The sequence below is a fragment of the Pimephales promelas genome, chromosome 3 (assembly GCF_988280905.1).
Source record: "Pimephales promelas chromosome 3, fPimPro1.hap1.1, whole genome shotgun sequence".
Classification (NCBI taxonomy): Eukaryota; Metazoa; Chordata; class Actinopteri; order Cypriniformes; family Leuciscidae; genus Pimephales; species Pimephales promelas.
The window spans coordinates 48,152,692-48,171,353 of NC_142771.1; the positions used below are offsets into that span (position 1 = coordinate 48,152,692).

General features: G+C 44.5%; 31 non-coding genes across 31 annotated transcripts; all 31 read right to left on the bottom strand.

Moving 5' to 3' along the window:
- Positions 1-3,784: 3,784 nt before the first annotated feature.
- On the bottom strand, positions 3,785-3,857 carry trnav-uac (transfer RNA valine (anticodon UAC)). The gene has a single exon. It is a non-coding gene; the product is annotated as a tRNA-Val (tRNA).
- Positions 3,858-4,123: 266 nt separating this feature from the next.
- Positions 4,124-4,196, bottom strand: trnav-cac (transfer RNA valine (anticodon CAC)). Its single transcript has one exon. It is a non-coding gene; the product is annotated as a tRNA-Val (tRNA).
- A 415-nt stretch (positions 4,197-4,611) lies between these two features.
- trnav-uac (transfer RNA valine (anticodon UAC)) lies at positions 4,612-4,684 on the bottom strand. Its single transcript has one exon. It is a non-coding gene; the product is annotated as a tRNA-Val (tRNA).
- A 266-nt stretch (positions 4,685-4,950) lies between these two features.
- trnav-cac (transfer RNA valine (anticodon CAC)) lies at positions 4,951-5,023 on the bottom strand. Its single transcript has one exon. It is a non-coding gene; the product is annotated as a tRNA-Val (tRNA).
- A 416-nt stretch (positions 5,024-5,439) lies between these two features.
- trnav-uac (transfer RNA valine (anticodon UAC)) lies at positions 5,440-5,512 on the bottom strand. Its single transcript has one exon. It is a non-coding gene; the product is annotated as a tRNA-Val (tRNA).
- Positions 5,513-5,779: 267 nt separating this feature from the next.
- On the bottom strand, positions 5,780-5,852 carry trnav-cac (transfer RNA valine (anticodon CAC)). The gene has a single exon. It is a non-coding gene; the product is annotated as a tRNA-Val (tRNA).
- A 415-nt stretch (positions 5,853-6,267) lies between these two features.
- On the bottom strand, positions 6,268-6,340 carry trnav-uac (transfer RNA valine (anticodon UAC)). Its single transcript has one exon. It is a non-coding gene; the product is annotated as a tRNA-Val (tRNA).
- A 754-nt stretch (positions 6,341-7,094) lies between these two features.
- Positions 7,095-7,167, bottom strand: trnav-uac (transfer RNA valine (anticodon UAC)). The gene has a single exon. It is a non-coding gene; the product is annotated as a tRNA-Val (tRNA).
- Positions 7,168-7,433: 266 nt separating this feature from the next.
- On the bottom strand, positions 7,434-7,506 carry trnav-cac (transfer RNA valine (anticodon CAC)). The gene has a single exon. It is a non-coding gene; the product is annotated as a tRNA-Val (tRNA).
- A 412-nt stretch (positions 7,507-7,918) lies between these two features.
- On the bottom strand, positions 7,919-7,991 carry trnav-uac (transfer RNA valine (anticodon UAC)). The gene has a single exon. It is a non-coding gene; the product is annotated as a tRNA-Val (tRNA).
- A 266-nt stretch (positions 7,992-8,257) lies between these two features.
- On the bottom strand, positions 8,258-8,330 carry trnav-cac (transfer RNA valine (anticodon CAC)). The gene has a single exon. It is a non-coding gene; the product is annotated as a tRNA-Val (tRNA).
- A 416-nt stretch (positions 8,331-8,746) lies between these two features.
- Positions 8,747-8,819, bottom strand: trnav-uac (transfer RNA valine (anticodon UAC)). Its single transcript has one exon. It is a non-coding gene; the product is annotated as a tRNA-Val (tRNA).
- A 267-nt stretch (positions 8,820-9,086) lies between these two features.
- Positions 9,087-9,159, bottom strand: trnav-cac (transfer RNA valine (anticodon CAC)). Its single transcript has one exon. It is a non-coding gene; the product is annotated as a tRNA-Val (tRNA).
- Positions 9,160-9,574: 415 nt separating this feature from the next.
- trnav-uac (transfer RNA valine (anticodon UAC)) lies at positions 9,575-9,647 on the bottom strand. The gene has a single exon. It is a non-coding gene; the product is annotated as a tRNA-Val (tRNA).
- Positions 9,648-10,402: 755 nt separating this feature from the next.
- On the bottom strand, positions 10,403-10,475 carry trnav-uac (transfer RNA valine (anticodon UAC)). Its single transcript has one exon. It is a non-coding gene; the product is annotated as a tRNA-Val (tRNA).
- Positions 10,476-10,741: 266 nt separating this feature from the next.
- Positions 10,742-10,814, bottom strand: trnav-cac (transfer RNA valine (anticodon CAC)). The gene has a single exon. It is a non-coding gene; the product is annotated as a tRNA-Val (tRNA).
- Positions 10,815-11,229: 415 nt separating this feature from the next.
- Positions 11,230-11,302, bottom strand: trnav-uac (transfer RNA valine (anticodon UAC)). The gene has a single exon. It is a non-coding gene; the product is annotated as a tRNA-Val (tRNA).
- A 266-nt stretch (positions 11,303-11,568) lies between these two features.
- trnav-cac (transfer RNA valine (anticodon CAC)) lies at positions 11,569-11,641 on the bottom strand. The gene has a single exon. It is a non-coding gene; the product is annotated as a tRNA-Val (tRNA).
- Positions 11,642-12,057: 416 nt separating this feature from the next.
- Positions 12,058-12,130, bottom strand: trnav-uac (transfer RNA valine (anticodon UAC)). Its single transcript has one exon. It is a non-coding gene; the product is annotated as a tRNA-Val (tRNA).
- A 267-nt stretch (positions 12,131-12,397) lies between these two features.
- Positions 12,398-12,470, bottom strand: trnav-cac (transfer RNA valine (anticodon CAC)). Its single transcript has one exon. It is a non-coding gene; the product is annotated as a tRNA-Val (tRNA).
- Positions 12,471-12,885: 415 nt separating this feature from the next.
- trnav-uac (transfer RNA valine (anticodon UAC)) lies at positions 12,886-12,958 on the bottom strand. The gene has a single exon. It is a non-coding gene; the product is annotated as a tRNA-Val (tRNA).
- Positions 12,959-13,224: 266 nt separating this feature from the next.
- trnav-cac (transfer RNA valine (anticodon CAC)) lies at positions 13,225-13,297 on the bottom strand. Its single transcript has one exon. It is a non-coding gene; the product is annotated as a tRNA-Val (tRNA).
- A 415-nt stretch (positions 13,298-13,712) lies between these two features.
- trnav-uac (transfer RNA valine (anticodon UAC)) lies at positions 13,713-13,785 on the bottom strand. Its single transcript has one exon. It is a non-coding gene; the product is annotated as a tRNA-Val (tRNA).
- Positions 13,786-14,868: 1,083 nt separating this feature from the next.
- Positions 14,869-14,941, bottom strand: trnav-cac (transfer RNA valine (anticodon CAC)). The gene has a single exon. It is a non-coding gene; the product is annotated as a tRNA-Val (tRNA).
- A 415-nt stretch (positions 14,942-15,356) lies between these two features.
- On the bottom strand, positions 15,357-15,429 carry trnav-uac (transfer RNA valine (anticodon UAC)). The gene has a single exon. It is a non-coding gene; the product is annotated as a tRNA-Val (tRNA).
- Positions 15,430-15,695: 266 nt separating this feature from the next.
- trnav-cac (transfer RNA valine (anticodon CAC)) lies at positions 15,696-15,768 on the bottom strand. Its single transcript has one exon. It is a non-coding gene; the product is annotated as a tRNA-Val (tRNA).
- Positions 15,769-16,183: 415 nt separating this feature from the next.
- Positions 16,184-16,256, bottom strand: trnav-uac (transfer RNA valine (anticodon UAC)). The gene has a single exon. It is a non-coding gene; the product is annotated as a tRNA-Val (tRNA).
- Positions 16,257-16,522: 266 nt separating this feature from the next.
- On the bottom strand, positions 16,523-16,595 carry trnav-cac (transfer RNA valine (anticodon CAC)). Its single transcript has one exon. It is a non-coding gene; the product is annotated as a tRNA-Val (tRNA).
- A 415-nt stretch (positions 16,596-17,010) lies between these two features.
- On the bottom strand, positions 17,011-17,083 carry trnav-uac (transfer RNA valine (anticodon UAC)). The gene has a single exon. It is a non-coding gene; the product is annotated as a tRNA-Val (tRNA).
- Positions 17,084-17,349: 266 nt separating this feature from the next.
- Positions 17,350-17,422, bottom strand: trnav-cac (transfer RNA valine (anticodon CAC)). The gene has a single exon. It is a non-coding gene; the product is annotated as a tRNA-Val (tRNA).
- Positions 17,423-17,837: 415 nt separating this feature from the next.
- Positions 17,838-17,910, bottom strand: trnav-uac (transfer RNA valine (anticodon UAC)). Its single transcript has one exon. It is a non-coding gene; the product is annotated as a tRNA-Val (tRNA).
- Between the last annotated feature and the right edge of the window lie 752 nt (positions 17,911-18,662).

Sequence of the window (18,662 nt, forward strand, 5' to 3'; positions counted from 1 at the left end):
GTTCGCCAGGATATGTGCCTAGACCCTCAGAACCATCCGCCCTGTTTGACGCATCACCACTAAAGCTCAGCGAGGTCAGGCAGGTGATTCAGCGGGCAAGATCTGCTTCAGCACCAGGCCCGAACGGAATTTCGTACAAGCTGTATAAGAACTGCCCAGGAGTGCTGAAGCTGCTATGGACCCTAATGAGAATCACCTGGATAAAGCAGACCATACCATCTGAGTGGCAGAGGGCAGTGGCAGTCTCTATTCCCAAACAACAAAACGCTAAGACCATTGAGCAGTTCAGGAGCATAGCTCTACTGAATGTGGAGGGGAAAATCTTCTTTTCCGTGCTGGCGAGAAGAATGACCACCTACCTCACGGAGAACAACTATATCAATACCAGCTGCCAGAAAGCTGGGATTCCAGGGTTCCCTGGCTGTGTAGAGCATGCTTCCATGATTTGGGAACAGACCCAGACCGCTAAGAGGGAGAAGAGAGATCTACACGTCATATGGCTAGACCTAGCCAATGCTTATGGGTCAGTGCCACACCTGCTAATAGCCTATGCATTGGAATTCTTTTACATCCCAGACAACATAAGAAGCATGATAACAAACTACTTCCAGGACATGCACATGTGCTTTGCACTGAAAAAAGTAACATCTGGCTGGCAACAACTGGAAGTAGGGATCGCAATGGGATGCTCCATTTCCCCAATCCTCTTCGTGGCAGCGTTTGAGGTCATCCTGATCGGGGCAAGGCAGGTGGTGGGTGGGGTCCGGCTGCCTGCAGGCCAGAGGCTCCCGCCTCTAAGGAGCTATATGGACGACATCACCTGCCTGCTACGAACCGCCCCATGCACATTCAGGCTGCTTAAGAGGCTGGATGAGTTAATCACTTGGGCCAGGATGAAGTTCAAGCCGCAGAAGTCAAGGAGCCTCTCATTGCGTAAGGGGGAGAGAAATGACAGGGTCACCTTCACCATCAGCGGTGAAGACATCCCCCGCATCGTGGATCAGCCCATCCGAAGCCTGGGAAGACTTTATACATCTGGTCTCTCAGACAAGGATATGGGGAAAATCATCCTTCGGCAGCTGTCAGAAGGCCTGTCTAAGATCGATGCAAGCCAGCTACCTGGAAAGTACAAGGTGTGGTGTTATCACTTCACCCTGTACCCAAGGGTGATGTGGCCCCTGAAGCTGTGCGAAGTCACCTCATCCGCCGTAAGCCAGATGGAAGCAAAAGCCAACACCTTCATCCGCAAATGGCTCGGTCTACCACGGTGCTTCTCAGCTGCTGGTCTGTATGGATGGAACTCACTCCAGTTACCCCTGAAATCCATCACCCTGGGCTACAGGCAGGAGAAGGCAAGGCTGGTGATGGAATTAATGGAATCCTCCGACAGGGCAGTGGCTGATGCAAATGTCAGAGTTGAAACTGGAAGGAAATGGAGGGCTAAGGAGGAGGTACAGAAGGTCATGGGAAGACTGCAACATCGAGAAGTCGTGGGCATGGTTCAGACAGGGCGGGCAGGCCTCGGATGGAGCGAGCCACCTATCCTATGGTCCAAGGCAAGCAGGAAGGAGAGGAAGGAGCTTGTTGTTGCAGAGGTCACTAGAATTGAGCAGGAGGAGCTCAGAGTGAGGTCTGTGGCACAGGGGCAGCAGGGGCGGTGGACAACCTGGGAGGGTGTCGCAAGCCGAGCAATCAGCTGGGCAGAGTTCTGGAAACTGCCACAGGCTCGGCTCAGTTTCCTCATTAGGGCAACATATGACACACTCCCAAGCCCTAAAAACCTCCACCAATGGCTTGGAATAGAGCAATCTTGTGACCTCTGCGGGACCATCAATGCCTCACTCCAGCATGTTCTGTCAGGCTGCAAAACAGCACTGACACAGGGTCGATTTAGATGGCGGCATGACCAAGTGCTCAGAAAGCTGGCCGAAGTGCTGGAGAAAAGTCGGCAGGAGGCAAACAACAAGAGTCCATCAGAGAGTCGATGCAGGATCCGCTTCCTCAGGCAGGGGGAACCCGCAACGCATACCAGTAAGAGACCACCTTCCAGGCTGTTAACACCAGGGGCAGAGTGGAAGATGGAAGTAGACCTGGAAAGGCAGCTCCAGTTCCCACAGGAGATATGCAGCACCACCTTAAGACCAGATGTGGTGCTGTGGGCTGCAGCTGTGAAGTCTGTGATACTGATCGAGCTGACAGTGCCATGGGAGGAGGGACTGGAAGCAGCCTACGAGAGAAAGAAGGCGAAGTACGCAGATCTGGTCGCGGAGTGCAGAGAAAGTGGATGGGGTGCGAGGCTGTACCCGGTCGAGGTGGGAGCCAGAGGCTTTGTGGGCAGATCAACGTCACATCTGCTCAAGGACCTGGGACTACGGGGAGCCACACTGAGTAGATCCACCAAAGAGCTCTCTGAAGAAGCTGAGAAAGCAAGCCACTGGCTCTGGCTGAAACGACGAGATAAGGCTTGGGGAGTAACATCTAATTAGGTTTTGCTGCAGGGGGTGACAGGGAGACGTCCTTGTTCACTGCCCCGCCACCAGGAGATGTTCTGGGCTAAGGGGCGAAACGTCAATGAGCGGTGGTCCCCAGCTGAAGACCCTGCAGCAAAACCTTGCGGTATGCAGTCAGGTCTAGGCCCGGCTCAGGGAAGAGGACGCCCCTGCCATGCACAGTCCACCACAGGCGCCGTTGGAGGTGCGACAGGCCTAAGGTCAAGCAGAAAGACCACCTCACTGTAATGAATATTGTAAGACATGTGCTTTTTCGAAAATGGCTCCATCCCATAATCTTTCCTGCAAGCATTGTGACAAGCTGTTTAAATTCCACAAACAACAGATAAGAGCTCATTCGGAATGGCAGTCTGCCTACAGCTCTTTGGTACAATTGCCCTCACCTAATTTCAATAGTCCAAAAACTTTGTTGCGAATTTCAGCACGTATATTAAAAACCCCTTTACTTGTTTCCGCCCAGTTTCGAACTGAGGACCTTTCGCGTGTAAAGCGAACGTGATAACCTCTACACTACGGAAACTTAACTTGGAAGACAGTCCGACCTCTTTTAGCGTACGCTTGTTCAAAAGCGACTGAAACGATAGACTGCCCACTGTCCTTAAAATGGCAAAAAGCTGCTATTTTTGTTGGCAGACTAAACATTTTTTATTACTCTACAGGAAACTTCAATGGTCATTTGTTTTGTTTTAGTCCTTTTCTAAAGAATTTACACCGCAAATCGCCCTGCAAGTGTTCTGACCTGCTCAACAGAAAACCACTCAAAAAATGTTAGCAAAGACCATCCACAGTTTCCGCCCAGTTTCGAACTGGGGACCTTTCGCGTGTGAGGCGAACGTGATAACCTCTACACTACGGAAACATGCCCTGTAGGTGCAGGCAGAAATCTTCTGGTGCAGGCTTGTTAAAAAGTGTATAAAGGAAAAGTGAGCTGAGCCCTCCTGTTGTGGCAAACCGTTTAAATTTTCTGCCAGAAGCCAATTGCTGTTTCTGCTCGGTTTCGAACCGAGGACCTTTCGCGTGTTAGGCGAACGTGATCACCACTACACTACAGAAACCTCCTTATGTAAGACATGTGCTTTTTCGAAAATGGCTCCATCCCATAATCTTTCCTGCAAGCATTGTGACAAGCTGTTTAAATTCCACAAACAACAGATAAGAGCTCATTCGGAATGGCAGTCTGCCTACAGCTCTTTGGTACAATTGCCCTCACCTAATTTCAATAGTCCAAAAACTTTGTTGCGAATTTCAGCACGTATATTAAAAACCCCTTTACTTGTTTCCGCCCAGTTTCGAACTGAGGACCTTTCGCGTGTAAAGCGAACGTGATAACCACTACACTACGGAAACCTACCTTGGAAGACAGTCCGACCTCTTTTAGCGTACGCTTGTTCAAAAGCGACTGAAACGATAGACTGCCCACTGTCCTTAAAATGGCAAAAAGCTGCTATTTTTGTTGGCAGACTAAACATTTTTTATTACTCTACAGGAAACTTCAATGGTCATTTGTTTTGTTTTAGTCCTTTTCTAAAGAATTTACACCGCAAATCGCCCTGCAAGTGTTCTGACCTGCTCAACAGAAAACCACTCAAAAAATGTTAGCAAAGACCATCCACAGTTTCCGCCCAGTTTCGAACTGGGGACCTTTCGCGTGTGAGGCGAACGTGATAACCACTACACTACGGAAACATGCCCTGTAGGTGCAGGCAGAAATCTTCTGGTGCAGGCTTGTTAAAAAGTGTATAAAGGAAAAGTGAGCTGAGCCCTCCTGTTGTGGCAAACAGTTTAAATTTTCTGCCAAAAGCCAATTGCTGTTTCTGCTCGGTTTCGAACCGAGGACCTTTCGCGTGTTAGGCGAACGTGATGACCACTACACTACAGAAACATCCTTATGTAAGACATGTGCTTTTTCGAAAATGGCTCCATCCCATAATCTTTCCTGCAAGCATTGTGACAAGCTGTTTAAATTCCACAAACAACAGATAAGAGCTCATTCGGAATGGCAGTCTGCCTACAGCTCTTTGGTACAATTGCCCTCACCTAATTTCAATAGTCCAAAAACTTTGTTGCGAATTTCAGTACGTATATTAAAAACCCCTTCACTTGTTTCCGCCCAGTTTCGAACTGAGGACCTTTCACGTGTAAAGCGAACGTGATAACCACTACACTACGGAAACTTAACTTGGAAGACAGTCCGACCTCTTTTAGCGTACGCTTGTTCAAAAGCGACTGAAACGATAGACTGCCCACTGTCCTTAAAATGGCAAAAAGCTGCTATTTTTGTTGGCAGACTAAACATTTTTTATTACTCTACAGGAAACTTCAATGGTCATTTGTTTTGTTTTAGTCCCTTTCTAAAGAATTTACACCGCAAATCGCCCTGCAAGTGTTCTGACCTGCTCAACAGAAAACCACTCAAAAAATTTTAGCAAAGACCATCCACAGTTTCCGCCCAGTTTCGAACTGGGGACCTTTCGCGTGTGAGGCGAACGTGATAACCACTACACTACGGAAACATGCCCTGTAGGTGCAGACAGAAATCTTCTGGTGCAGGCTTGTTAAAAAGTGTATAAAGCAAAAGTGAGCTGAGCCCTCCTGTTGTGGCAAACAGTTTAAATTTTCTGCCAAAAGCCAATTGCTGTTTCTGCTCGGTTTCGAACCGAGGACCTTTCGCGTGTTAGGGGAATGTGATCACCACTACAATACAGAAACCTCCTTATGTAAGACATGTGCTTTTTCGAAAATGGCTCCATCCCATAATCTTTTCCTGCAAGCATTGTGACAAGCTGTTTAAATTCCACAAACAACAGATAAGAGCTCATTCGGAATGGCAGTCTGCCTACAGCTCTTTGGTACAATTGCCCTCACCTAATTTCAATAGTCCAAAAACTTTGTTGCGAATTTCAGCACGTATATTAAAAACCCTTTTACTTGTTTCCGCCCAGTTTCGAACTGAGGACCTTTCGCGTGTAAAGCAAACGTGATAACCACTACACTACGGAAACTTAACTTGGAAGACAGTCCGACCTCTTTTAGCGTACGCTTGTTCAAAAGCGACTGAAACGATAGACTGCCCACTGTCCTAAAAAATGGCAAAAAGCTGCTATTTTTGTTGGCAGACTAAACATTTTTTATTACTCTACAGGAAACTTAAGTGGTCATTTGTTTTGTTTTAGTCCTTTTTTAAAGAATTTACACCGCAAATCGCCCTGCAAGTGTTCTGACCTGCTCAACAGAAAACCACTCAAAAAATTTTAGCAAAGACCATCCACAGTTTCCGCCCAGTTTCGAACTGGGGACCTTTCGCGTGTGAGGCGAACGTGATAACCACTACACTACGGAAACATGCCCTGTAGGTGCAGGCAGAAATCTTCTGGTGCAGGCTTGTTAAAAAGTGTATAAAGGAAAAGTGAGCTGAGCCCTCCTGTTGTGGCAAACAGTTTAAATTTTCTGCCAAAAGCCAATTGCTGTTTCTGCTCGGTTTCGAACCGAGGACCTTTCGCGTGTTAGGCGAACGTGATGGCCACTACACTACAGAAACCTCCTTATGTAAGACATGTGCTTTTTCGAAAATGGCTCCATCCCATAATCTTTCCTGCAAGCATTGTGACAAGCTGTTTAAATTCCACAAACAACAGATAAGAGCTCATTCGGAATGGCAGTCTGCCTACAGCTCTTTGGTACAATTGCCCTCACTTAATTTCAATAGCCCAAAAACTTTGTTGCGAATTTCAGCACGTATATTAAAAACCCTTTTACTTGTTTCCGCCCAGTTTCGAACTGAGGACCTTTCGCGTGTAAAGCAAACGTGATAACCACTACACTACGGAAACTTAACTTGGAAGACAGTCCGACCTCTTTTAGCGTACGCTTGTTCAAAAGCGACTGAAACGATAGACTGCCCACTGTCCTTAAAATGGCAAAAAGCTGCTATTTTTGTTGGCAGACTAAACATTTTTTATTACTCTACAGGAAACTTCAATGGTCATTTGTTTTGTTTTAGTCCTTTTCTAAAGAATTTACACCGCAAATCGCCCTGCAAGTGTTCTGACCTGCTCAACAGAAAACCACTCAAAAAATGTTAGCAAAGACCATCCACAGTTTCCGCCCAGTTTCGAACTGGGGACCTTTCGCAAGTTAGGCGAACGTGATAACCACTACACTACGGAAACATGCCCTGTAGGTGCAGGCAGACATCTTCTGGTGCAGGCTTGTTAAAAAGTGTATAAAGCAAAAGTGAGCTGAGCCCTCCTGTTGTGGCAAACCGTTTAAATGTTCTGCCAGAAGCCAATTGCTGTTTCTGCTCGGTTTCGAACCGAGGACCTTTCGCGTGTTAGGCGAACGTGATGACCACTACACTACAGAAACATCCTTATGTAAGACATGTGCTTTTTCGAAAATGGCTCCATCCCATAATCTTTCCTGCAAGCATTGTGATAAGCTGTTTAAATTCCACAAACAACAGATAAGAGCTCATTCGGAATGGCAGTCTGCCTACAGCTCTTTGGTACAATTGCCCTCACCTAATTTCAATAGTCCAAAAACTTTGTTGCGAATTTCAGTACGTATATTAAAAACCCCTTCACTTGTTTCCGCCCAGTTTCGAACTGAGGACCTTTCGCGTGTAAAGCGAACGTGATAACCACTACACTACGGAAACTTAACTTGGAAGACAGTCCGACCTCTTTTAGCGTACGCTTGTTCAAAAGCGACTGAAACGATAGACTGCCCACTGTCCTTAAAATGGCAAAAAGCTGCTATTTTTGTTGGCAGACTAAACATTTTTTATTACTCTACAGGAAACTTCAATGGTCATTTGTTTTGTTTTAGTCCTTTTCTAAAGAATTTACACTGCAAATCGCTCTGCAAGTGTTCTGACCTGCTCAACAGAAAACCACTCAAAAAATGTTAGCAAAGACCATCCACAGTTTCCGCCCAGTTTCGAACTGGGGACCTTTCGCGTGTGAGGCGAACGTGATAACCACTACACTACGGAAACATGCCCTGTAGGTGCAGGCAGAAATCTTCTGGTGCAGGCTTGTTAAAAAGTGTATAAAGGAAAAGTGAGCTGAGCCCTCCTGTTGTGGCAAACCGTTTAAATTTTCTGCCAGAAGCCAATTGCTGTTTCTGCTCGGTTTCGAACCGAGGACCTTTCGCGTGTTAGGCGAACGTGATGACCACTACACTACAGAAACCTCCTTATGTAAGACATGTGCTTTTTCGAAAATGGCTCCATCCCATAATCTTTCCTGCAAGCATTGTGACAAGCTGTTTAAATTCCACAAACAACAGATAAGAGCTCATTCGGAATGGCAGTCTGCCTACAGCTCTTTGGTACAATTGCCCTCACCTAATTTCAATAGTCCAAAAACTTTGCGAATTTCAGCACGTATATTAAAAACCCCTTTACTTGTTTCCGCCCAGTTTCGAACTGAGGACCTTTCGCGTGTAAAGCGAACGTGATAACCACTACACTACGGAAACCTACCTTGGAAGACAGTCCGACCTCTTTTAGCGTACGCTTGTTCAAAAGCGACTGAAACGATAGACTGCCCACTGTCCTTAAAATGGCAAAAAGCTGCTATTTTTGTTGGCAGACTAAACATTTTTTATTACTCTACAGGAAACTTCAATGGTCATTTGTTTTGTTTTAGTCCTTTTCTAAAGAATTTACACCGCAAATCGCCCTGCAAGTGTTCTGACCTGCTCAACAGAAAACCACTCAAAAAATTTTAGCAAAGACCATCCACAGTTTCCGCCCAGTTTCGAACTGGGGACCTTTCGCGTGTGAGGCGAACGTGATAACCACTACACTACGGAAACTTGCCCTGTAGGTGCAGGCAGAAATCTTCTGGTGCAGGCTTGTTAAAAAGTGTATAAAGGAAAAGTGAGCTGAGCCCTCCTGTTGTGGCAAACAGTTTAAATTTTCTGCCAAAAGCCAATTGCTGTTTCTGCTCGGTTTCGAACCGAGGACCTTTCGCGTGTTAGGGGAATGTGATCACCACTACAATACAGAAACCTCCTTATGTAAGACATGTGCTTTTTCGAAAATGGCTCCATCCCATAATCTTTTCCTGCAAGCATTGTGACAAGCTGTTTAAATTCCACAAACAACAGATAAGAGCTCATTCGGAATGGCAGTCTGCCTACAGCTCTTTGGTACAATTGCCCTCACCTAATTTCAATAGTCCAAAAACTTTGTTGCGAATTTCAGCACGTATATTAAAAACCCTTTTACTTGTTTCCGCCCAGTTTCGAACTGAGGACCTTTCACGTGTAAAGCGAACGTGATAACCACTACACTACGGAAACTTAACTTGGAAGACAGTCCGACCTCTTTTAGCGTACGCTTGTTCAAAAGCGACTGAAACGATAGACTGCCCACTGTCCTAAAAAATGGCAAAAAGCTGCTATTTTTGTTGGCAGACTAAACATTTTTTATTACTCTACAGGAAACTTCAGTGGTCATTTGTTTTGTTTTAGTCCTTTTTTAAAGAATTTACACCGCAAATCGCCCTGCAAGTGTTCTGACCTGCTCAACAGAAAACCACTCAAAAAATTTTAGCAAAGACCATCCACAGTTTCCGCCCAGTTTCGAACTGGGGACCTTTCGCGTGTGAGGCGAACGTGATAACCACTACACTACGGAAACATGCCCTGTAGGTGCAGGCAGAAATCTTCTGGTGCAGGCTTGTTAAAAAGTGTATAAAGGAAAAGTGAGCTGAGCCCTCCTGTTGTGGCAAACCGTTTAAATTTTCTGCCAGAAGCCAATTGCTGTTTCTGCTCGGTTTCGAACCGAGGACCTTTCGCGTGTTAGGCGAACGTGATGACCACTACACTACAGAAACCTCCTTATGTAAGACATGTGCTTTTTCGAAAATGGCTCCATCCCATAATCTTTCCTGCAAGTATTGTGACAAGCTGTTTAAATTCCACAAACAACAGATAAGAGCTCATTCGGAATGGCAGTCTGCCTACAGCTCTTTGGTACAATTGCCCTCACTTAATTTCAATAGCCCAAAAACTTTGTTGCGAATTTCAGCACGTATATTAAAAACCCTTTTACTTGTTTCCGCCCAGTTTCGAACTGAGGACCTTTCGCGTGTAAAGCAAACGTGATAACCACTACACTACGGAAACTTAACTTGGAAGACAGTCCGACCTCTTTTAGCGTACGCTTGTTCAAAAGCGACTGAAACGATAGACTGCCCACTGTCCTTAAAATGGCAAAAAGCTGCTATTTTTGTTGGCAGACTAAACATTTTTTATTACTCTACAGGAAACTTCAATGGTCATTTGTTTTGTTTTAGTCCTTTTCTAAAGAATTTACACCGCAAATCGCCCTGCAAGTGTTCTGACCTGCTCAACAGAAAACCACTCAAAAAATGTTAGCAAAAGACCATCCACAGTTTCCGCCCAGTTTCGAACTGGGGACCTTTCGCAAGTTAGGCGAACGTGATAACCACTACACTACGGAAACATGCCCTGTAGGTGCAGGCAGACATCTTCTGGTGCAGGCTTGTTAAAAAGTGTATAAAGCAAAAGTGAGCTGAGCCCTCCTGTTGTGGCAAACCGTTTAAATGTTCTGCCAGAAGCCAATTGCTGTTTCTGCTCGGTTTCGAACCGAGGACCTTTCGCGTGTTAGGCGAACGTGATGACCACTACACTACAGAAACATCCTTATGTAAGACATGTGCTTTTTCGAAAATGGCTCCATCCCATAATCTTTCCTGCAAGCATTGTGATAAGCTGTTTAAATTCCACAAACAACAGATAAGAGCTCATTCGGAATGGCAGTCTGCCTACAGCTCTTTGGTACAATTGCCCTCACCTAATTTCAATAGTCCAAAAACTTTGTTGCGAATTTCAGCACGTATATTAAAAACCCCTTTACTTGTTTCCGCCCAGTTTCGAACTGAGGACCTTTCGCGTGTAAAGCGAACGTGATAACCACTACACTACGGAAACCTACCTTGGAAGACAGTCCGACCTCTTTTAGCGTACGCTTGTTCAAAAGCGACTGAAACGATAGACTGCCCACTGTCCTTAAAATGGCAAAAAGCTGCTATTTTTGTTGGCAGACTAAACATTTTTTATTACTCTACAGGAAACTTCAATGGTCATTTGTTTTGTTTTAGTCCTTTTCTAAAGAATTTACACCGCAAATCGCCCTGCAAGTGTTCTGACCTGCTCAACAGAAAACCACTCAAAAAATGTTAGCAAAGACCATCCACAGTTTCCGCCCAGTTTCGAACTGGGGACCTTTCGCGTGTGAGGCGAACGTGATAACCACTACACTACGGAAACATGCCCTGTAGGTGCAGGCAGAAATCTTCTGGTGCAGGCTTGTTAAAAAGTGTATAAAGGAAAAGTGAGCTGAGCCCTCCTGTTGTGGCAAACAGTTTAAATTTTCTGCCAAAAGCCAATTGCTGTTTCTGCTCGGTTTCGAACCGAGGACCTTTCGCGTGTTAGGCGAACGTGATGACCACTACACTACAGAAACATCCTTATGTAAGACATGTGCTTTTTCGAAAATGGCTCCATCCCATAATCTTTCCTGCAAGCATTGTGACAAGCTGTTTAAATTCCACAAACAACAGATAAGAGCTCATTCGGAATGGCAGTCTGCCTACAGCTCTTTGGTACAATTGCCCTCACCTAATTTCAATAGTCCAAAAACTTTGTTGCGAATTTCAGTACGTATATTAAAAACCCCTTTACTTGTTTCCGCCCAGTTTCGAACTGAGGACCTTTCACGTGTAAAGCGAACGTGATAACCACTACACTACGGAAACTTAACTTGGAAGACAGTCCGACCTCTTTTAGCGTACGCTTGTTCAAAAGCGACTGAAACGATAGACTGCCCACTGTCCTTAAAATGGCAAAAAGCTGCTATTTTTGTTGGCAGACTAAACATTTTTTATTACTCTACAGGAAACTTCAATGGTCATTTGTTTTGTTTTAGTCCTTTTCTAAAGAATTTACACCGCAAATCGCCCTGCAAGTGTTCTGACCTGCTCAACAGAAAACCACTCAAAAAATTTTAGCAAAGACCATCCACAGTTTCCGCCCAGTTTCGAACTGGGGACCTTTCGCGTGTGAGGCGAACGTGATAACCACTACACTACGGAAACACGCCCTGTAGGTGCAGACAGAAATCTTCTGGTGCAGGCTTGTTAAAAAGTGTATAAAGCAAAAGTGAGCTGAGCCCTCCTGTTGTGGCAAACAGTTTAAATTTTCTGCCAAAAGCCAATTGCTGTTTCTGCTCGGTTTCGAACCGAGGACCTTTCGCGTGTTAGGGGAATGTGATCACCACTACAATACAGAAACCTCCTTATGTAAGACATGTGCTTTTTCGAAAATGGCTCCATCCCATAATCTTTTCCTGCAAGCATTGTGACAAGCTGTTTAAATTCCACAAACAACAGATAAGAGCTCATTCGGAATGGCAGTCTGCCTACAGCTCTTTGGTACAATTGCCCTCACCTAATTTCAATAGTCCAAAAACTTTGTTGCGAATTTCAGCACGTATATTAAAAACCCTTTTATTTGTTTCCGCCCAGTTTCGAACTGAGGACCTTTCGCGTGTAAAGCAAACGTGATAACCACTACACTACGGAAACTTAACTTGGAAGACAGTCCGACCTCTTTTAGCGTACGCTTGTTCAAAAGCGACTGAAACGATAGACTGCCCACTGTCCTAAAAAATGGCAAAAAGCTGCTATTTTTGTTGGCAGACTAAACATTTTTTATTACTCTACAGGAAACTTAAGTGGTCATTTGTTTTGTTTTAGTCCTTTTTTAAAGAATTTACACCGCAAATCGCCCTGCAAGTGTTCTGACCTGCTCAACAGAAAACCACTCAAAAAATTTTAGCAAAGACCATCCACAGTTTCCGCCCAGTTTCGAACTGGGGACCTTTCGCGTGTGAGGCGAACGTGATAACCACTACACTACGGAAACATGCCCTGTAGGTGCAGGCAGAAATCTTCTGGTGCAGGCTTGTTAAAAAGTGTATAAAGGAAAAGTGAGCTGAGCCCTCCTGTTGTGGCAAACAGTTTAAATTTTCTGCCAAAAGCCAATTGCTGTTTCTGCTCGGTTTCGAACCGAGGACCTTTCGCGTGTTAGGCGAACGTGATGGCCACTACACTACAGAAACCTCCTTATGTAAGACATGTGCTTTTTCGAAAATGGCTCCATCCCATAATCTTTCCTGCAAGCATTGTGACAAGCTGTTTAAATTCCACAAACAACAGATAAGAGCTCATTCGGAATGGCAGTCTGCCTACAGCTCTTTGGTACAATTGCCCTCACTTAATTTCAATAGCCCAAAAACTTTGTTGCGAATTTCAGCACGTATATTAAAAACCCTTTTACTTGTTTCCGCCCAGTTTCGAACTGAGGACCTTTCGCGTGTAAAGCGAACGTGATAACCACTACACTACGGAAACTTAACTTGGAAGACAGTCCGACCTCTTTTAGCGTACGCTTGTTCAAAAGCGACTGAAACGATAGACTGCCCACTGTCCTTAAAATGGCAAAAAGCTGCTATTTTTGTTGGCAGACTAAACATTTTTTATTACTCTACAGGAAACTTCAATGGTCATTTGTTTTGTTTTAGTCCTTTTCTAAAGAATTTACACCGCAAATCGCCCTGCAAGTGTTCTGACCTGCTCAACAGAAAACCACTCAAAAAATTTTAGCAAAGACCATCCACAGTTTCCGCCCAGTTTCGAACTGGGGACCTTTCGCGTGTGAGGCGAACGTGATAACCACTACACTACGGAAACATGCCCTGTAGGTGCAGGCAGAAATCTTCTGGTGCAGGCTTGTTAAAAAGTGTATAAAGGAAAAGTGAGCTGAGCCCTCCTGTTGTGGCAAACCGTTTAAATTTTCTGCCAGAAGCCAATTGCTGTTTCTGCTCGGTTTCGAACCGAGGACCTTTCGCGTGTTAGGCGAACGTGATGGCCACTACACTACAGAAACCTCCTTATGTAAGACATGTGCTTTTTCGAAAATGGCTCCATCCCATAATCTTTCCTGCAAGCATTGTGACAAGCTGTTTAAATTCCACAAACAACAGATAAGAGCTCATTCGGAATGGCAGTCTGCCTACAGCTCTTTGGTACAATTGCCCTCACTTAATTTCAATAGCCCAAAAACTTTGTTGCGAATTTCAGCACGTATATTAAAAACCCTTTTACTTGTTTCCGCCCAGTTTCGAACTGAGGACCTTTCGCGTGTAAAGCAAACGTGATAACCACTACACTACGGAAACTTAACTTGGAAGACAGTCCGACCTCTTTTAGCGTACGCTTGTTCAAAAGCGACTGAAACGATAGACTGCCCACTGTCCTTAAAATGGCAAAAAGCTGCTATTTTTGTTGGCAGACTAAACATTTTTTATTACTCTACAGGAAACTTCAATGGTCATTTGTTTTGTTTTAGTCCTTTTCTAAAGAATTTACACCGCAAATCGCCCTGCAAGTGTTCTGACCTGCTCAACAGAAAACCACTCAAAAAATGTTAGCAAAGACCATCCACAGTTTCCGCCCAGTTTCGAACTGGGGACCTTTCGCAAGTTAGGCGAACGTGATAACCACTACACTACGGAAACATGCCCTGTAGGTGCAGGCAGACATCTTCTGGTGCAGGCTTGTTAAAAAGTGTATAAAGCAAAAGTGAGCTGAGCCCTCCTGTTGTGGCAAACCGTTTAAATGTTCTGCCAGAAGCCAATTGCTGTTTCTGCTCGGTTTCGAACCGAGGACCTAGGCGAACGTGATGACCACTACACTACAGAAACATCCTTATGTAAGACATGTGCTTTTTCGAAAATGGCTCCATCCCATAATCTTTCCTGCAAGCATTGTGATAAGCTGTTTAAATTCCACAAACAACAGATAAGAGCTCATTCGGAATGGCAGTCTGCCTACAGCTCTTTGGTACAATTGCCCTCACCTAATTTCAATAGTCCAAAAACTTTGTTGCGAATTTCAGTACGTATATTAAAAACCCCTTCACTTGTTTCCGCCCAGTTTCGAACTGAGGACCTTTCGCGTGTAAAGCGAACGTGATAACCTCTACACTACGGAAACTTAACTTGGAAGACAGTCCGACCTCTTTTAGCGTACGCTTGTTCAAAAGCGACTGAAACGATAGACTGCCCACTGTCCTTAAAATGGCAAAAAGCTGCTATTTTTGTTGGCAGACTAAACATTTTTTATTACTCTACAGGAAACTTCAATGGTCATTTGTTTTGTTTTAGTCCTTTTCTAAAGAATTTACACTGCAAATCGCCCTGCAAGTGTTCTGACCTGCTCAACAGAAAACCACTCAAAAAATGTTAGCAAAGACCATCCACAGTTTCCGCCCAGTTTCGAACTGGGGACCTTTCGCGTGTGAGGCGAACGTGATAACCACTACACTACGGAAACATGCCCTGTAGGTGCAGGCAGAAATCTTCTGGTGCAGGCTTGTTAAAAAGTGTATAAAGGAAAAGTGAGCTGAGCCCTCCTGTTGTGGCAAACAGTTTAAATTTTCTGCCAAAAGCCAATTGCTGTTTCTGCTCGGTTTCGAACCGAGGACCTTTCGCGTGTTAGGCGAACGTGATGACCACTACACTACAGAAACATCCTTATGTAAGACATGTGCTTTTTCGAAAATGGCTCCATCCCATAATCTTTCCTGCAAGCATTGTGACAAGCTGTTTAAATTACACAAACAACAGATAAGAGCTCATTCGGAATGGCAGTCTGCCTACAGCTCTTTGGTACAATTGCCCTCACCTAGTTTCAATAGTCCAAAAACTTTGTTGCGAATTTCAGTACGTATATTAAAAACCCCTTCACTTGTTTCCGCCCAGTTTCGAACTGAGGACCTTTCACGTGTAAAGCGAACGTGATAACCACTACACTACGGAAACTTAACTTGGAAGACAGTCCGACCTCTTTTAGCGTACGCTTGTTCAAAAGCGACTGAAACGATAGACTGCCCACTGTCCTTAAAATGGCAAAAAGCTGCTATTTTTGTTGGCAGACTAAACATTTTTTATTACTCTACAGGAAACTTCAATGGTCATTTGTTTTGTTTTAGTCCTTTTCTAAAGAATTTACACTGCAAATCGCCCTGCAAGTGTTCTGACCTGCTCAACAGAAAACCACTCAAAAAATGTTAGCAAAGACCATCCACAGTTTCCGCCCAGTTTCGAACTGGGGACCTTTCGCGTGTGAGGCGAACGTGATAACCACTACACTACGGAAACATGCCCTGTAGGTGCAGGCAGAAATCTTCTGGTGCAGGCTTGTTAAAAAGTGTATAAAGGAAAAGTGAGCTGAGCCCTCCTGTTGTGGCAAACCGTTTAAATTTTCTGCCAGAAGCCAATTGCTGTTTCTGCTCGGTTTCGAACCGAGGACCTTTCGCGTGTTAGGCGAACGTGATGACCACTACACTACAGAAACCTCCTTATGTAAGACATGTGCTTTTTCGAAAATGGCTCCATCCCATAATCTTTCCTGCAAGCATTGTGACAAGCTGTTTAAATTCCACAAACAACAGATAAGAGCTCATTCGGAATGGCAGTCTGCCTACAGCTCTTTGGTACAATTGCCCTCACCTAATTTCAATAGTCCAAAAACTTTGTTGCGAATTTCAGCACGTATATTAAAAACCCCTTTACTTGTTTCCGCCCAGTTTCGAACTGAGGACCTTTCGCGTGTAAAGCGAACGTGATAACCACTACACTACGGAAACCTACCTTGGAAGACAGTCCGACCTCTTTTAGCGTACGCTTGTTCAAAAGCGACTGAAACGATAGACTGCCCACTGTCCTTAAAATGGCAAAAAGCTGCTATTTTTGTTGGCAGACTAAACATTTTTTATTACTCTACAGGAAACTTCAATGGTCATTTGTTTTGTTTTAGTCCTTTTCTAAAGAATTTACACCGCAAATCGCCCTGCAAGTGTTCTGACCTGCTCAACAGAAAACCACTCAAAAAACGTTAGCAAAGACCATCCACAGTTTCCGCCCAGTTTCGAACTGGGGACCTTTCGCGTGTGAGGCGAACGTGATAACCACTACACTACGGAAACATGCCCTGTAGGTGCAGGCAGAAATCTTCTGGTGCAGGCTTGTTAAAAAGTGTATAAAGGAAAAGTGAGCTGAGCCCTCCTGTTGTGGCAAACAGTTTAAATTTTCTGCCAAAAGCCAATTGCTGTTTCTGCTCGGTTTCGAACCGAGGACCTTTCGCGTGTTAGGCGAATGTGATGACCACTACACTACAGAAACATCCTTATGTAAGACATGTGCTTTTTCGAAAATGGCTCCATCCCATAATCTTTCCTGCAAGCATTGTGACAAGCTGTTTAAATTCCACAAACAACAGATAAGAGCTCATTCGGAATGGCAGTCTGCCTACAGCTCTTTGGTACAATTGCCCTCACCTAATTTCAATAGTCCAAAAACTTTGTTGCGAATTTCAGTACGTATATTTAAAACCCCTTCACTTGTTTCCGCCCAGTTTCGAACTGAGGACCTTTCACGTGTAAAGCGAACGTGATAACCACTACACTACGGAAACTTAACTTGGAAAACAGTCCGACCTCTTTTAGCGTACGCTTGTTCAAAAGCGACTGAAACGATAGACTGCCCACTGTCCTTAAAATGGCAAAAAGCTGCTATTTTTGTTGGCAGACTAAACATTTTTTATTACTCTACAGGAAACTTCAATGGTCATTTGTTTTGTTTTAGTCCTTTTCTAAAGAATTTACACCGCAAATCGCCCTGCAAGTGTTCTGACCTGCTCAACAGAAAACCACTCAAAAAATGTTAGCAAAGACCATCCACAGTTTCCGCCCAGTTTCGAACTGGGGACCTTTCGCGTGTGAGGCGAACGTGATAACCACTACACTACGGAAACATGCCCTGTAGGTGCAGGCAGAAATCTTCTGGTGCAGGCTTGTTAAAAAGTGTATAAAGCAAAAGTGAGCTGAGCCCTCCTGTTGTGGCAAACAGTTTAAATTTTCTGCCAAAAGCCAATTGCTGTTTCTGCTCGGTTTCGAACCGAGGACCTTTCGCGTGTTAGGCGAATGTGATCACCACTACACTACAGAAACCTCCTTATGTAAGACGTGTGCTTTTTCGAAAATGGCTCCATCCCATAATCTTTCCTGCAAGCATTGTGACAAGCTGTTTAAATTCCACAAACAACAGATAAGAGCTCATTCGGAATGGCAGTCTGCCTACAGCTCTTTGGTACAATTGCCCTCACCTAATTTCAATAGTCCAAAAACTTTGTTGCGAATTTCAGCACGTATATTAAAAACCCCTTTACTTGTTTCCGCCCAGTTTCGAACTGAGGACCTTTCGCGTGTAAAGCGAACGTGATAACCACTACACTACGGAAACCTACCTTGGAAGACAGTCCGACCTCTTTTAGCGTACGCTTGTTCAAAAGCGACTGAAACGATAGACTGCCCACTGTCCTTAAAATGGCAAAAAGCTGCTATTTTTGTTGGCAGACTAAACATTTTTTATTACTCTACAGGAAACTTCAATGGTCATTTGTTTTGTTTTAGTCCTTTTCTAAAGAATTTACACCGCAAATCGCCCTGCAAGTGTTCTGACCTGCTCAACAGAAAACCACTCAAAAAATGTTAGCAAAGACCATCCACAGTTTCCGCCCAGTTTCAAACTGGGGACCTTTCGCGTGTGAGGCGAACGTGATAACCACTACACTACGGAAACATGCCCTGTAGGTGCAGGCAGAAATCTTCTGGTGCAGGCTTGTTAAAAAGTGTATAAAGTAAAAAAAATGTGAGCTGAGCCCTCCTGTTGTGGCAAACAGTTTAAATTTTCTGCCAAAAGCCAATTGCTGTTTCTGCTCGGTTTCAACCGAGGACCTTTCGCGTGTTAGGCGAACGTGATGACCACTACACTACAGAAACATCCTTATGTAAGACATGTGCTTTTTCGAAAATGGCTCCATCCCATAATCTTTCCTGCAAGCATTGTGACAAGCTGTTTAAATTCCACAAACAACAGATAAGAGCTCATTCGGAATGGCAGTCTGCCTACAGCTCTTTGGTACAATTGCCCTCACCTAATTTCAATAGTCCAAAAACTTTGTTGCGAATTTCAGCACGTATATTAAAAACCCC